Raw genomic sequence first — 17,827 nt, 5'->3', positions numbered from 1 at the left:
GGAGGATTGGCGGATGTTAGCTCAGGGCTGATCTCCTCACAAAAAAAAAAAAAAAAAAAAAAAAAAAAAATCAGTAAACAAATATACAACCATACTGGCAGGCATTAATACACATCTCTGAGTAAAAACAAGAGAAATTATGACAAATGCAATCAATATTCTATATCTAACTTACATATCTTGAACACGTTACCTCCAAACAACAGGAAACATATTCTTTTCAAATGCACATGGAACATTTATCAAAGTTGCCTCTATTCTGGCTCTTAAAGCAAGACTTAATCAATTTCCAAGGATTTAAATCATTCAGAATATAGTGTCTGATCAGAATGGAATTAAGAGAGAATTCAATAACAAAAAGATAATTAAACTTCATTCCTGTATCTTGCTAGATATAAGAGCCATTTTTCGAATGGATTCCCACAGAAAATACGTCATGGCAAAACAAAGGTTTGGGGTAGAGTAGATGTTCCAGTCTCTGAATAGGGCAGTGTAACATCCTGCTTATGAACTTTACTTCCTGTTTGGGGGCAGAAACTTTTAATAACCCCACAAACTCCACACTCAGGGGCTCAGAGAAGGACTAGTTGCTGGGCTTGAGTGAGAACAAGAGAAATTTCCACCAGAGAAGACCTTCTACCATGCTCTGCCCTGGCCTGCTGTGGGCATTCCTGGCCTCCTTTGGCTTCAGTACATGTGGCCCTAAACATGGGGCCTCGGCTTCCTCTCAGAGCTCAAGGAAGGAACAATGCAAGTTGTAACTAGTGGGGGTATCAAGTGGGAAGAGAGGTGGGGAAATGAAACACAATGTGATTCTTTTCTTTGTCCTTGCGACGTAAATGAATCTAGTCCTCATGGCCCATCTGAGGCATTTCAGAGGACCAATACTCTCTTCTCGTTTTTCTACAGGATCCAACATGGCTCAGAAAGGAACCCAAGTTCAGACCATAATGACAAGGTGGGAAGGAGAAGCTGTGACCATGGACTGCACATATGAAACCAGTTGGAGCAAACATCATTTTTACTGGTACAAACAGCAGGCCAGTGGAGGGATGGTTTTCTTTATTTATCAGGATTCTGATAAGCCAAGGGCAAAGCAGGGTCTCTTTTCTATGAATATTCAAAAGGCAAAAAAAATCATCAGCCTCACCATCTCTTCCTTACAGCTGGCAGACTCAGCAACATGCTTCCGTGCTCTCCTGGATCTCAAAGTAATAGAAATGACGGTGAAAGAGAAGCAAAAACCTTAGAACTCTAGAAAGGCAGTCACCTGCTCAGAGGCTTGGGAAAACCCATGAACCACAGATAGGAAAAAGGCAGGCACTGTGGAAGCACAGTTGAGACCTTCTAAGGTAAACTCTCCTTCTATAAAAAATGTTCCCATATTTGAACTCAGTTAGTAAAACCGCATTCTTCCCTGAGATTCCCAGGTATCATGTTTGTAGCTTAGGTTAAAAATAAATTGGAAAGTGTGCTCAACTTTTTCCTAAACAGCTAGATTGAATGAACCCATTCATTTCAGGAAAATCAGGAGTAGTTTTCTAATTATCATCTCGAATTGTTGGATTTTCAGATAAGAAATAGCACTAAAAACCATTCATTTTCTTCTTCCAATGTCATGCTGATTTTAACAGTTCTTTAAACATAAAAATTCATTTTATTGATTTATGTATTTATTTGTATGTACATAAATTTTATAAATACATAGATTTATATTTATTTTAATACATAAAAATATGAGTCTTACTGAAATCAAATAGATAATAAGGAAATTAAGCTTTTGAAAGAGCTGTATGGCCGAAAGCAGCTTTGATTAAAACAAACTATGGTCATTAGAGATTCAGAGTAATTCCTTAGCTCTTAACAAACTCAAGCAGAGAATGGGCTGACATGTGGCTAAAGAAGACCATGGAAGAAGAATGTTCCAGAGGGCTGAGCCAGAGAATGTGAAAATAATGAACAAGATAGCTCCTGGTATAAAGCACAATCAGAGTCTCATCACAAGGGGGTAAGGAATGCCATAATCAGTGCCTCCTGGAATCACAGACTAGCTTCAGATCGAAAATGTATGTCTCTCTTCATTCTCTTTTGCAAGAGTAGCTTTTACGACATAATCTAGTAACTGTTCCAAAATTGCATACTGAGTCTGTCGAGGAGGCACTTTACTTGCTTTTGTTTATTTTTTTGTTTGTTTTTTCTTCGTAGATCTTTAGACCCAGAGGAGCCACATCAAGATGAGAGGAAGACTATAGAAGATCATCAGAGATCCTCCCTTTGATCAGAAGGACTCACTGAAGGGGGATCCTAAGTTGTCTCCCTTGGAGAAGGAGTACCTATTCCTGCATGGGGAGAAGAGAAGAAATGAATTCTTGGTTTCAAGTCCAAAGGCTGTCTATGCACTGTTTATCAATATCCAGTTCCCCTCTCCTTCCAGCAACAAGGAGAATTGCGTGCCTCTTGAAGATTGGCATGGCCATATGACTTGCTTTGGCCAAAGAAATGTGAGTAGAAAAGGCACCTGTCAAATCAGAATAGAAGCATTTAATTGCCTAGCTTAACTTTCCACCTCTGCTTTCTCAGACTGTGGTGACTGTTGAATTGTGTATTGATATGGAGGTTCAAATGTTAATCATCACATGTAGTATAGCTGACCTGGAGAATCACCTTGATTCAAAATGGACTATGTATGTGCAAGAAATAAACAACTGTTTCTCTAAGCCACCAAGATTTTGGAGTTCATTATTTATTATTATGACAGCATAACCTATCATAACATCACTGGTGCAACAAACTTACTTAAAAACAGAAAAAAAGAGGGAACATTTTACAAGGACACAATAATCTTAATACTAAAACATGAATAAAAAAATTTTAAAAAAATTATAGGATAACCTTACTCAATGAATATAAATTAAAAACTTCTAAACAAAATATTAGAAAAAATAATTAGTAGTTTATATAAAAGGATAATATATCACAACCAAGTTGGGTTTTATGTAATGTCTATTTGACATGTTAAATCAAAGTGAAAATCCACATTAACAAAAACATCATTTCATCATCTCTATAGTTACACAAAAATATTTGATGTTTAAAAAACTTTCATTCATAATAAAGAAGTAAATTCTAGCAAATTAGGAAGAAAAGAAAAGTTTCCTCATTCTGGTAGAGGGTCTGTGCTACAAAAATAAAGCAAATGCCAAACTTCATGGTGAAATGGTAAATGTCTTCTTTCAAGGAAGCCAAACAGCACTATTTTTTATTAAACAGTGTACCTGAGGTCCTAGCCAGTGTAAAAAGGAAAGAAAAAGAAAGAAAAGTTTTAATAATTAGAAATCAAGGAATGTAAATAACATTAGTCACACATACAATTGTGATATAGACAAAGTAACCTACAAATATATTACATTACTAAAGAAGTTTAGCAATATGTTTAAAATTGCATTTTGTATGCAAGCAGCTAGAAATTAGAAATGGAATTTTTAAAAATACTCTTAAAATAGGATGACTGCAAAATACTTAGGAATAAATTTTTTAAAGTATTTAGAAGACCTAAGCACAGAAAAATATAAAACATAAATTAAAAAAAATTGAAGAGGGAGTCAGCTCTGATGGCCTAGTGGTTAAAGTTTGGTGTGCTCTGCTTTGGCAGCCTGGGTTTGGTTCCCGGGCACAGAACCACACCACTCATCTGTAAGCAGTTATGCTGTGGCAGCAGCTCACACAGAAGAACTAGAAGGACTGCCAACTAGAATATACAACCATGTACTGGAGCTTCTGGGAGGGAAAAGAAAAGAGAGGAAGATTGATAACAGATGTTAGCTCAGGGCAAGTTATTCCCAGCAAAAAAAAAAAAAAAAAAATTGAAGATGTAAATAAGTGTGAGAATACAGCATATTCATGAACTGGAAGGTGCACAATGCAAAAATGTCCATTCTATCACCTTTGGTAAATAAATTCAATGAAATCCCCATCAGTGTCAGCTCTGTGTCTCTGTGTGTGTGCATATAGAAAGAAAATTCTAAAATATATATGAAAAAAAGGTCAAGAATATTCTAGACACTCTGAAAGAAGATGAACAAGAAGGAGGACTTCCTTTACCTAATATTAAGCCTTTAAAATTGTGAGTGAAAGAATAGACAACTAGACACAGATCACCAGCTAAAAGTGTTCCATTTGCCTCTCATCCACTCTCCATCTTTCTCCTGCCTCAGGAGGCTGATCTGAATGGATAACATCAATAGAGCTCCTTTTCCTTCTGGATTCTAGTGGGTTTTTGCCAATGAGGAGCTCCCTGCAGAAATTTGAAAGAGGTAACAGTGAGGTCAGCATACTAATCCCTTGTTCCCTTCCTGATGGATCCCTTGAGTAGGTTACATAATTTGTTCAAAGACTGTAGCTCTTTCCAAGTTGGCTCTCTACATGACCATCTCCTTCAGGTTTTGATCTGCCCTACTTCCTGTATACGCTTTGGACCTAGGGATAATAAGACCTCCCTTGGCTACAGCTAATGACATTGGAATGCAGACACTTCCTGGGTATCTTATAGAGGAAGCAGTCTGAAAATTCAAGGAAATGAGAATGTTGAAATGGAATTTATAAGTGCAATCTGATCATATGCTTGCTAACCATACTCCCTGGGAATACCAGAGGACAATTCCTTCACCAAAAGATCAAGAAATTTATTGTAGTGTAGGTCACGAGAATCCTTAAAATGTTACTTGGAGGCAATTCTTGTAGGGTGAAGATGATGGCGACAGGAGTGGGCAAAGAAGGAGGATATTGCCATATAAGTTGTTTTCCTGATTCCAATGGGCATAATGGGATCCTGGGGTGATAGATGGCAGTGTTTAATAGACAGAGACAAGGTATGTGATATTACCACAATAAATCACAGGGAAAGATTTTAATCAGTGTATTTTAACCTTCAGAGATCTTTGGACAGAGCTCATTAATCATGGAGTACCTAGAAATGAAAGGGGAAACTTACTAAGGTCCTGCTTTATATATTCTAGATATGTAGGGGAGGGGGAACATAATTTGAGTTGCTATAGTGGGGATCCATAGCCTCCTTATTCAGTTCCTAGAACTAAGCCAATGGAGAGGCCTGGAACCCCTCAAGTGTGAAGAAGATCAAGTCCATTTGAAAAAGACTGCAAGACAATGGAGCATTTACAACTGCTATTGGCTTATTCTTTGTTGCTAGGAATATCAAAGTGTGCCACCACTTTGAAAAATGTTTTAACGTTTTTTTTGTAAGGTTAAACATACAAAAGCATATCCTCTAACAATTGTACTCTTAGGTTTTACCCAAAAGAAACAAAAATATGTTCACAGAAATATTTTTACTCAAATATTTATAGTAGGTTCTTTCATAATAGCCCAGAACTGGAAATAACACAAATGTCCAACAACAAGTGAATTGAATGCTACTCAGCAATAAATAGAAACGAAATACTTATACACACAGTAACAAGCATGCATTCTGAAAACACTATGCGGAGAAAAATAAGCCCGATGAAAAGAGTTTACACTGTATGTTTCCATTTACTTTAAACTCGAGAAAACACAAACAATTTATATCAAGAAGAAGAAGATCTGTGGTTGCCTGAGTCCTAGAGTTAGGGAAGATTGACTGGTAAGGGGCACCAAGGAATGTTTTGGGGTGAAATAATTTTTCTATGTCTTCATTTAGACAATAGTTACATGAGTCTATATTTTAAAATTCACTATATTTCAAAACACTTAAAATGGGTTGTACTGCACCTAATTTATGCCTCAGTAGTATTGATTTAAAAACAAAGGAAACAATAAAAACAGTCAGCTGTAGCTACACACCAACAAGAAAGTCTAAACTTGAAAAGAAAGACAATACCAAGTAATGGAGAGAATGATTCCCTGACACTCTCCTAGGCTACAAGCAAGGTTGCAAATTGATAATAATACTGAGAAAAACTGTTTAGCACTAACTTCTCAATTTGAAGTTTTTCATACTTAATGACTCAATAAGGATAGACATATAGATCGATGGAATGGAACTGAGTGTTCATTAATAAACCCGTTAATTGATTTTTGTGTGTGTGTGTGGGGAATACCGGCCCTGAGCTAAGATCTTTTGCCAATCTTCTTCTTTTTGCTGAGGAAGATTAGCTCTTAGCTAAGATCTGTGCCCATCTTCCTCTATTTTGTGTATGGGACACCACCACAGCATGGCTTGATGAGTGGTGCATAAGTCCATGCCTGAGATCTGAATTGTGAACCCCAGGTCGCCAAAGGGGAGCACGCAAACTTAACCACTAGGCCACCTGGCCAGCCCCTGGTTATTTTATTTTTGACAAGGGAATGAATAGTGTTTTCAATAATTGAAGATCCACACATAAAAAAATGAAGTTGTACTCTTGTAGCATACACAAAAACTTAACTCAATATGAATCAAAGACATAATAAAAGCTCTAAATGTAAAACTTTTAGAAGAAACATAAAAGTAAATGTTTGTGACCTTGAGTTAGGCAAAGCCTTCATAGATACGATAACAAAAGTACAAGTGACAAAAGCTAAATCAGATAAATTGGACTTCATCAAAATTAAAACTTCTGTGTTTCAAAGAACACAATCAAGAAAGTGAAAAGACAGCCTGCAAAATGGAGAAAATATTTGCAAATCATATGTCTAATAAGGGACTTACATCTAGAATATATAAAGAACTCTTGCAACTAAACAATAAAAAGTATAAACTCAATTTTAAATGAGCTAAGCATTTGAACAGATCTTTCTCCAAAGAAGATATGCAAATGGGCAATAAGCACATGAAAATTTGCTTAACTCTGATGGCTATCAAGGAAATATTAATCAAAACCACAGGAAAATACGCAGCCACGAAGACGGCTAAATCAAAGACAGAAAATAAAAAGTGTTGGTGAGAATATAAAGAAATGAAATCTTCTGACATGTTTGTGAGTGTGTAACATGGTGTAGCCACTTTGGAAAATGATCTGGAGGTTCCTCAAACCGTTAATCATAGAGTTATCATATAATGCAACAGTTCTACTCCTAGGTACATACTCAAGAAAAATGAAAACGTATCTCCACACAAAGACTTATCCATGAACATTCATAGCCAAAAAGTGGAAATAACCCAAATGTCCATCAACTGATGAACTGACAAATGAAACATTGTATATCAATCCTATGAAATATCACTGGGCAATAAAAAGTAATGAAGTACTGATACATGCAACAACATGGATGAGCCTTGAAAACCTTATGGTAAATGAAAGGAGCCAGACTCAAGAGGCCACATATTATATCATTCTGTTTATATGAAATGTACAGAATGAGAAAATCTATAGAGACTCCTATGGTCTGAATGTCTGTGTCCCTGCAAAATTCATAAGTTGAATCCTAACACCCAAAGGTGATGGTATTAAGAGGCGGGGCCTTTAGGATTAATGATCTTATGAAAGAGGCTCCAGAGAGATCCCTTGCCCCTTCCAACATGTGAGGACACAGCAGGAAGGCACCATGTGTAAGCCCAAAAGTGGGCCCTCACTTGACACAAATCTGTCCCTGCTTGTCTTGGACTTCCCAGTCTCCAGAACTGTGAGAAGTAAATTTCTGTCGTTTGTAAGCTACCCAATCTGTTGTAACCTGTTATAGCAGACCGAACAGACTAAGATAGAGACAAAGTAGATTAATGGTTGCTTAGAAGGAGTTTCATGGGGGGAAATGATGAATGACTGCTAATGGGTACGGGTTCCTTTTGTGGATCAACAAATGTTCTATAATTGATTGTAGTAATGGTTGCACAACTCTGTGAATATACTAAAAACCATTGAATTGTATGATTTAAATGGGTAAATTGTATAGTATGTGAATTACACCTCAATGAAACTGTTCAAGTACCACAGTATTTATTGTTGCCTGGACTCAGTCTGGATTCTCCATAGCATCTGAATATTGCAGTAATGAACACCAGATAAAAAGTTGTAGCATTGGTCTGACTTTTGCATGATATAACTAGAGGACATAATGACTCTTACCTTGCATGTTTCTTTTAGGAATCCCAGTATTTCTTTCATTTGTATGTTTACTCCAGCATTGAATTACCATTGTTAGTTTATAATCTGGCACATAGTAGAAGCACATTTAATACTTATTAAATTAATTATGACTACATGACCACCATGCCATAGACTGCCATATTCTTATAATCAGCCTTTCTGTATTCGAGATTTGTGAATTTTTTTTTTTTGGAGGATCAGTAGTAAGAGCTGATGTGCTGTCTATTTGAATTTTGTCCATAGGTCTAATCTTGCATTTACCTTCACTGCTGGATACTTCTGTTCAAAATATTTTCCAGAAAATTAGAGGCTTGTTTTTTCATTTATCTTATCAAGGTCATAACGGTTTACAACATTGTGTAATTTCAGGTGTACATTATTATTTATCAGTTTCTGTATAGACTAAATTTTTATCCATCACCATACATATGTGCTCTTTTACCTTTTTCACACACACCCCAGTCCCCTTCCCCTCTGGTAACCACTAACCTCTTCTCTTTATTCATGTGTTTAAATATCATCCTCATATGAGGGAAATTATGCAGTGTTTGTCTTTCTCTCTGGCTTATTTTGCTTAACATCATACCCTCAAAGTCCATCCATGTTGTTGCAAATGGGATGATATTATCTTTTTCATGGCTAAGTAGTATTCCATTATACATACATACACACACACACACACACACACACCCCACATCATTTTTATCCATTCATCTGTAGAAGGGCACTTGGGTTCCTTCCATGTCTTGGCTGTTGTGAGCAATGCTGCAATGAATATCGGAGTGCATAAATCTCTTTGAATTGTTCATTTCATGTTCTTTGGATAAATACCCAGTAGTGATATAGCTGGGTCTTATGGTGTTTCGATTTTTAATTTTTTGAGAAATGTCCACATTGTTTTCCATAGGGGCTGCACCAGTTTACATTCCCACCAGCAGTGTATGAGGGTTCCTTTTTCTCCACATCCTCTCCAACATTTGTTATTTTTTGTCTTTGGTAATTATAGCCATTCTGATGGGTGTAAGGTGATATGTCATTGTAGTTTTGATTTGCATTTCCCTAATAATTAGTGACGTTGAACATCATTTCATGTGCATGTTGGTCTTCTGTATTTTTTTTTGGAAAAATGTCTGTTCATATCCTCTGCCCATTTTTTGATCAGGTGGTTTGTTTTTATCTTGTTGAGTTGTATGAGTTCTTTATATGTTTTGGAAATTAACCCCTTGTCGGATATAAGATTTGCAAATACTTTTTCCCAGTTGGTGGATTGTCTTTTCATTTTGTTTGTGGTTTCCTTTGCCTTGCAGAAGGTTTTTAGTCTGATGTAGTCCCATTTGTTAACTTTTCTTTTAATCTTAGAGTATTGTGGTAGGAAGCTCTTCACTGAGCCTTCCCACTACAGCAAGTTAACATATTTTATCTTGAGACCTGAAATAAAAACCTTGAAAGATTGCTGACTGACTTGGTTCCTGGTCGTAAGAAAGGAGTTCATAAGTACAGTCACAAGAGGGGGCTGATAGAACTGAAAACTGAAGCTCCTTCTAGGAGCTAGGTGAGGGAGAGGTTATTATTGTTGTGCAAAGAACTTACTCCTCCCCTTCATCAGTGTGTACCTCATAACATCACATTGAGTGCATGCACAGCTTCAAGGACATGGGTAAGCCCCTTCCCAAATGCAGAGGAAAGAGCCGACCCCTCATAGGGAGAAAAGAGAGAAGTGATTAATTTTAAATAACCAATATTTGTTCCTAATGGGACAAATGGAGTAATAAGTTAGTTATTGTTACTCCTTGTGGAGTAATAAGCTTAGTTATTGGAGCAGAGAAGGATGAGTAATTTTAATTTTATTCTATCTCATTTTGTTAGTACTAACCACTTCTGAGAATAACCAGAGAAATTGCTTTATGTTTATTTCCACCTCTCTTATAAAATGGCTTCATTTCATTGGCTTTCCAAATCTCTCTTCCCATGTCTTCCTTCTCTTCTTTTCTCCTTAGTGTCTTCAATGCATGACAACACTAGGCATGGGCATGGAGATGAGAAAATATATTTTAAAAAGGGCTCAAGTGGAATAGGAATAAGTACCATCCAAGTCATTCATTCCTGAATCAAGACCAGAGGCATCCAACAATGTCCATCCAGAAGACGCTTAAGACATCACTCAAAGTTTTTAATCCCTTTTAAGTTAATTTTGGGGTATGGTGTAGGATAATGGACTACTTTTATTCTTTTGCATGTGGCTGTCCAGTTTTCCCAACACCACTTATTGAAGAGACTTTCCTTTCTCCATTGTATGTTCTTGGCTCCCTTGTCAAAAATTAGCTGTCCATAGATATGTGGGTTTATTTATGGTCTCTTGATTCTGTTCCAGTGATCTGGGTGTCTGTTTTTGTGCCAGTATCATGCTGTTTTGATTACTGTAGCTTTGTAGTATATTTTGAAATCAGGGCTTGTGGTAACTCCAACTTTGTTCTTTTCTCTCAGGATTCCTTTGGCTGCTCAGGGTCTTTTGTTGTTTCATATAAATTTTAGGATTCTTTGCTCTATATCTGTGAAAAATGTCATTGGGCCTTTGGTAGGATTGCATTGAATCTGCAGATTGCTTTAGGAAGTATGGAAATTTTAACTATGTTAATTCTTCTAATCCGTGAGCATAGACTATCTTTCCATTTCTTTGTGTTTTCTTCTATTTCTTTCAACAGTGTTTTACACTTTTCAGTGTATAGGTCTTTCACTTCTTCGGTTAAATATATTCCTAAGTATTTTCTTCTTCTTGTTGCAATTGTAAATGGGATTGTATTCTTCATTTATCTTTCTGCTATTTTCTTGTTAGTGTATATAAACACAACTGATTTTTGTATGTTGATTTTGTATCCTGCAACTTTATCATATTCATTTATTATGTCTAAAAGTTTTTTGGTGAATTCTTTACAGTTTTCTATAAATAAAATCATGTTATCCACAACTCGTGACAGTTTTAATTCTTTCTTTCCAATTTGGATCCTTTTTATTTCTTTTTTCTTGCCTGATTGCTCTAGTTAGGACATCCAATACTATGCTAAACAAGAGTGACAAAAGTGAGCATCCTTGTCTGGTTCCTGCTCTTAAATGGATTGCTTTCAGTTTTTGCACCACTGAATATGATATTAGCTCTGAGTTTGTCATATATTACCTTTATTATGTTGAGGTACTTTCCTTCTATACCCATTTTATTGAGTTTTTGTCATAAATGGATGTTGGATCTTGTCAAATGCTTCCTCTGCATCTACTGAGATGATCAAATGATTTTTATTCTTTATTTTGTTAATATGGTGTATCAGCTTCATTGATTTGCAGATATTGAAGCATCCTTCCATCCCTAATAAATCTCAGTTGATCACGGTGTATGATCTTTTTAATGTTTGTTGTATTCAAGTTGCTAGTATTTTGTTGAGGATTTCTGCATCTATATTCATCAGCAATATTGGCCTGTAATTTTCTTTTTTTTGTTGTCCTTGTCTGGTTTTCATATTAGGGTAATGTTGGCTTTGTAGAATGAGTTAGGAAGTATTTCATCCTCTTCAATATTTTGGAATAGTTTGAGAAGGATAGGTAATATATTTTCTTTGAACGTTTTGTAGAATTCACCAGAGAAGCCATCTGGTCCTGGACTTTTGTTTTTTGGGACACTTTTGATTTGTTTCAATATCTTTACATTTGATTGGTCTATTCATATTCTCTATTTCTGCTTGATTCAGCTTTAGGAGGTTGTATGATTCTAAGAATTCATCCATTTCTTCTAAGTTATCTAATTTGTTGGCATATAGTTTTTCATAGTATTCTCTAGTCCTTTGTATTTCTGTGGTATCTGTTGTAATTTCTCCTCTTTCATTTCTAATTTTATTTATTTGAACCTTCTCTCTTTTTTTTGTAGTGAGTCTGGCTAAAAATAACAAACATCAATTTTGTTTGTCTTCTCAAAGGACTGGGTCTTAGTTTCACTGATCCTTTCTATTGTTCTTTTAGTCTCTAATTCCTTTATTGCTGCTCTGATTTTTATTATTCCTTTCCTTCTACTTACTTTGGGCTTTGATTGTTCTTCCTTTTCTAGTTCTTTTAGGTGTAGTGTAAAATTACTTATTTGAGATTTTTCTTGTTTCTAGAGTAAGGCTGGTATTGCTGTAAGTTTCCTCTTAGTACCTCTTTTGCTGCATCCCATAAGAGTCGGTATGTTGTGTTTTCACTTTCATTTATCTCCAGGTATTTTCTGATTTCTCCTTTGATTTCTTCATTGATCCAATGTTTGTTCAGGAGCATGTTGTTTAGTCTCCATATATTTGTTACTTTCCCAGCTTTTTTCTTGTAGTTGTTTTCTAGTTTCATACTATTGTATTGGTAAAGATGCTTGATATAATTTCAATATTCTTAAATTTATTGAGGCTTGCTTTGTTTCCCAACATATGATCTATCTTTGAGATTGTTCCATGTGCACTTGAGAAGAATGTGTATTCTGCTGTTTTGGGATAGAATCTTCTCTCTATATGTCTATTAAGTCCACCTGGTCTAGTGTTTTATTTAAGTCCACTGTTTCCTTGTTGACTTTCTGTGTGGATGGTCTATCCATTGATGTAAGTGTGGTGTTAAGGTACCCTACTATTATTGTGTTGCTGTCAATTTCTCCCTTACGGTCTGCTAATAGTTGCTTTATATACATTGGTGCTCGTGTGTTATGTGCATATATATCAATGTGTTATGTCTTCTTTCTGCAATGTCCTTTTAATCATTATATAATGCCCATCTTTGCCTCCTGTTATCTTTTTTATCTTGAGATCTGTTTTGTCTAAGTACATCTACACCTGATTTCTTTTGTTTGCTGTTTGCTTGGAGTGTCATCTTCCATCCCTTCACTCTGAGCCTATGTTTGCCTTTAGAGCTGAGATGTGTTTCCTGGAGGCAACATATTATTGGGTCTTGTTTTTTAATCCATCTGGCCACTCTGTGTCTTTTGATTGGTGAGTTCAATCCATTTACATTTAGAATGATTATTGATATATGAGGGATTAATACTGCCATTTTATCTTTTGTTTTCTGGTTGTTCAATACTTCCATTGTTCCTCTTTCCTTGTATTTCTGTCTGTCATTTCAGTTTGGTGGTTTTCTGTGATGTATTTCTCTATTTTCTCTTTATTTATGCTTTGTGACTCTGCTCTGAGTTTTTGTTTTCTGGTTACCATGAAGTTTGCATAAAAGATCTCATAGACGAGATAGTCCTTTTTCTGATAATCTCTTATCTCTATTAGCCTAGCAGGTTCTGTCCCTTTCCTTTTCTCCTTCTATGTTTTTGTTGTCACAAATTGTTATTTTTTGTGTTGTGAGTTTGTGAGTAAATTGCTTTGGTTATAGTTCTTTTTGATGCTTTATTCCCTTTATTTTTTATGTTATAATTAACTGTTTACTAGTCTATTCTGATATACAGCTGAAATTTTCTGATTCTATCTGCCTGTTTATCTCTTTGTTCAAGGTTTTTTGTAAACCTTTGCTTTTTAGTTTCAGATAGGAGGGCTCCTTTGAATGTTACTTGTAAAACATGTCTAGTGGCGATATAGGTTTATTTTTTCTGCCTGAAATGCCCTCTCCCTCTCCATGAGATTATAGAAAATATATATTGCCCCCTGTTCCTGGCACAGAGCTTTTAAAACCCTTGTAATTTCCTAAGTGATAAGAGCACTAGGACTGTCTTTTGTTATAATATTTGGTCCTTGACTCTGGTTCCTGACACAGAGATCCTAAATCCCTTGGAATTTCCTGAGTGATAGCAGTGTCCTTTGTTCTATTGAGGGACTCCTGGTGGGCTCCTGGATGGGGGCTGGTTGACAGAAAGATGAAGGCATGATTAGAAGCTTGGAATTTTCAGCCCCACCCCCATTCTTCAGCGAGAGGAGAGAGGCTGGAAATATGAGTTAATGATTGATCATGCCTACATGAGGAAGCCTTCATAAAAATCCCAAAAGTATGGGGTTCAGAGAGCTTCTGGGTTGGTGAACATGTGGAGGTGCTGGGAGAGTGGAGCACCAGGAGAGGGTGTGGAAGCTCCGCTGTCCCTTCCCACATACTTTGTCCTATGTGTCTCTTCCATCTGGGTGTGCATCTGTATATTTTATCCCGTGTTTTTATAATAAACCAGTAAATGTAAGTAAAATGTTTCTCTGAGTCCTGTGAACCACTCTAGCAAATTAATCAAACCCAAGGAGTTATCATGGGAACCTCTGATTTATAGCTGATCAGCCAAAAGCACAGTAACAACCTAGACTTGAGACTGACATCAGAAGTTGTGGGGGAGCAGTCTTGTGGGACTGAGCCCTGAACCTGTGGGACTTGGTGCTTTATCTGAGCAGATGGTGTCAGAATTGAGTTAAATTGTAGGACACCCAGCTGATGTTGCAGAACTGTCTGGTGTGGGAAAACCCCCCACACATCTGGTGTCAGAAGAATTATGAGTGCGGTAGTAGCGTGAGAGGAAAGGAGAAACACAGGAGGAGGACTGAAGTTTTTTCCTCTCATTCCCCATGTGCAGAGTCTGGTTCAAACCCCATACTGCCTGTGCTGAGAGCTCTCTCCCTGCTCTGTGCTGCTGCAGTACAACGATCCCCAAGGTTTTGATTGTGTTTTCCTAGCAGTAAAACACATTGCTCTTCCAACATATGCATATTTATATGCTGATAGATTATGATCATGTATGCGGCAAACAAAAATAGAAATTAGAACAAAAGTAGGTTGAGATAAATACGAATACTAATTCTCATGGTTTTTTTCTTGCACTCAAGAGGAACATCTTGTGAAGGAAATCCCTGTCCCTACTACAGGATGAACTAGAATAATTCCATCTTTAAGTAATTGGCTAACTTCCTTAAGCTTTGTAAGATCCTTCCTTTTCTCATTTAGTTGGAATATCCCTAATGATTTCTCCAACTGCTACAATTCTAGCACATTTTACTTTAGTTTTTGAATGGTCTATCTCCTGAATAAGCATCCCATCTACCAGAATGGATAGAAAGTTCTCGAGGGCATGGACTATGTCTTGTTCTGTTAATTTCTCAATGCAAATGGTGTCTTGTATGTAACAGGTACTCAATAGTAATTTTCAAGGATCAAATGACTCACATGTTTTCTCCTGGAATTATCAAGATGCCAAGGCAGCTCCTGAGTGTACTCTTGGGGGAGAGGATGTCTGTGAAGGCAGTTCATTCATGACGAAAGAAGGGAAACAGTGCTCTTACTCTATTGCTTGGTGTCCAGCAAGTAAAATGACTTCTCATTGCATGGATTTCTGCTAGCTCTGTGTACTTATTTAAAGTTTCAATCATTTGAAAAATATTTATGAACACCTATGATTTGCCAGTCTGTGATTGTTTTTCCCTTTGCTCCTGTCTCATTAAAACAAAATAAAACACAGGTCTGGCCTGGGGGTGCAGCAGTTAAGTGCATGCACCATGCTTTGACAGCACGGGATTCACAGGTTTGGATCCTGGGTGTGCACCAACGCCACTGCTTGTCAAGCCATGCTGTGGCAGTGTCCCATACAAGCAGAGGAAGATGGGAACGGATGTTATCACAGGGCCAATCTTTCTCAGCAAAAAAGGAAAAAGAAAAGAGGAGGATTGCCATCAGATGTTAGCTCAAGGCTGATCTTCCTCACCAAAAAAATAAAAATAAATAAATAAATAAATAAAACAAAACAAACAAAAAAGTCAACCTCAGACTTTCTCTATAAAACAGAGACACCAAACTAAAAAGAAAGAAAGCATGAATCTCAGGAGGTAAAGTTCTAAAAGGAAAAATAGACCATCTGTCCATGAGATGCTTGGATCTCCTAACAGCATCACCAAAGGAAGTACCAGTATTTTCTTGACAGCTTCTTGGAACAGGGTCCTTGCTGTTGCCATATTGTCTATTCAAACTTCAGGCAGCTGTGAATTAAAAAGCAATTATCTTTATATTGAGGCAGCACCTGTGTTCCAGTGGCTCCTACACTTTTGCGAGCCTAGAACAGTTCACATGTCCCCTTCACATATTTTGGACTAGATCTAACATTTCCACTGAGTATTTTTTTCCATTTTAATATTTATGTTTTCCTAACCATTTGTTATATGTATATGGCAATTTTGATTCCCCTCTCTAATGTGTACTTCAAACTGTTTCCATTTGACATATATTGCTCTAAAAACATAGTTCCTAGAACTTAACACACCTCAGATGTAGCTTGACCTGTTATTAAACAAGGAAACAAGGAGGAAACTTGTCTGGATGAGGGAAGATAGACCCAGAGAAACTGTAAAATCTCTTCAGTCCATAGAGATACAGAGGTCGTTGATTTATTGGAGGTAAGAGTGCAGAAGGTTAAATCATGGATTTTCCCTTTTACTTTTGAGAGTTCCCTAATTTATGTAGAAAAAGTATGATTTTCTTAGTTTGAGTGTATTCTTTGTCAAGGTTTCATATAAAAAGCACTGATCTTTCTCCTTGCTCCAGCTTTATTTTGCGCTGATTTTTCTCTGATATTTCTAAAACGAATATAATCTACATTTGAGTCTGATGTTTGCAAAGATCTTTCTCTTTATTTTACATGAGTCATTTCTTGTTGTCTCCTGGGAAATCAGGGACATTTGCAGAGCTCTGATGTTCATAAACAAATTATTGGGAAGGGCAGGAGGCAGTCTTACAGAAGTACCTGGAGTCTCAGATTGAGGCTCCTTCACATCACTGTGGGCCACGTCTTCCACACCTTCGGTGTCCTTGTGTTGTGATGCTCATGTCTCAGTGGTAGTCACATAAGAAGGAGTGAAGAGAGGTACCTCTTGGAGGGCAGGGACCTTGGAGGAGAGCAGGGATCTCCACCTGCAGCAATTTGGGAACATTCCCCATCGGCTCTCACATCTCACATTTGAATGATCCCCAAATAGACAGCACTGCACTCAGTTTACAATAAGTTGTCAAAACAGTTCATGTCAATTTTCTGTGAACTTGATGGATCTTTCTATAGAAATTGGAGAGTTGGCAGAACAGTCAGAATGTGGTCCAGATCAGCCACATATGGTAAGTTATTATGAAAAAAAATCAAGTTTTTATCAAATTATCTGCATATAAAGATGTAATGGCATAGAAATGAGCAAGAGGTGCTAGAGAAGGTGGGTGATCACGGTATCTTAGCAGTGGTTTGGAAGCAATTATCTTCTGGCAGCTGTTTTGATTAAGTGGCACATACATGTGGGATCAGCATTTGGGATACACTCAATTTACAAAATGATTTCTAAAGTTCTGCTTGGCCCATTCAAGTCCATGATTGCATAATTTTATTATGATAATGGGGCTACTTTCCATTATAAGGTTTTTAAAAATCTAATGGTCAAGATTGATATTCTTAATGTGATTTAGTGGAAAGAATGCCTTTGAAGTCAGAAAACTATAGGTTAAAGTCTTTATCTTATTTCTTTAGGGGAGACTTGACTAAATTATTTAATTTTCCTAAAATCCAGTGTCTTGATCTCTAAAATGTGGAATGTTAGGAAGAATAAATGTGACAAGGAATGTGAAGGGCTTAACATTATGCTTACAGTAGGCATTTAATGAATAAATTCCTCATTAATCTCATAAATCAATCACATAAGCAGAATATCTATTGAAGCTATGTTGTTCAGTTCTGAAAGCTCAGTTGATGGCCCAGGCATCTATTGGGTGTGCAGGATATTATGTTGAGGTCCTCGAATCTTTCCCTACTTCCTCAGCAGTGA

The sequence above is a fragment of the Diceros bicornis genome, chromosome 5, assembly GCF_020826845.1.
Source record: "Diceros bicornis minor isolate mBicDic1 chromosome 5, mDicBic1.mat.cur, whole genome shotgun sequence".
In the NCBI taxonomy this organism is placed as follows: Eukaryota; Metazoa; Chordata; class Mammalia; order Perissodactyla; family Rhinocerotidae; genus Diceros; species Diceros bicornis.
This window is presented reverse-complemented; position numbering follows the sequence as displayed.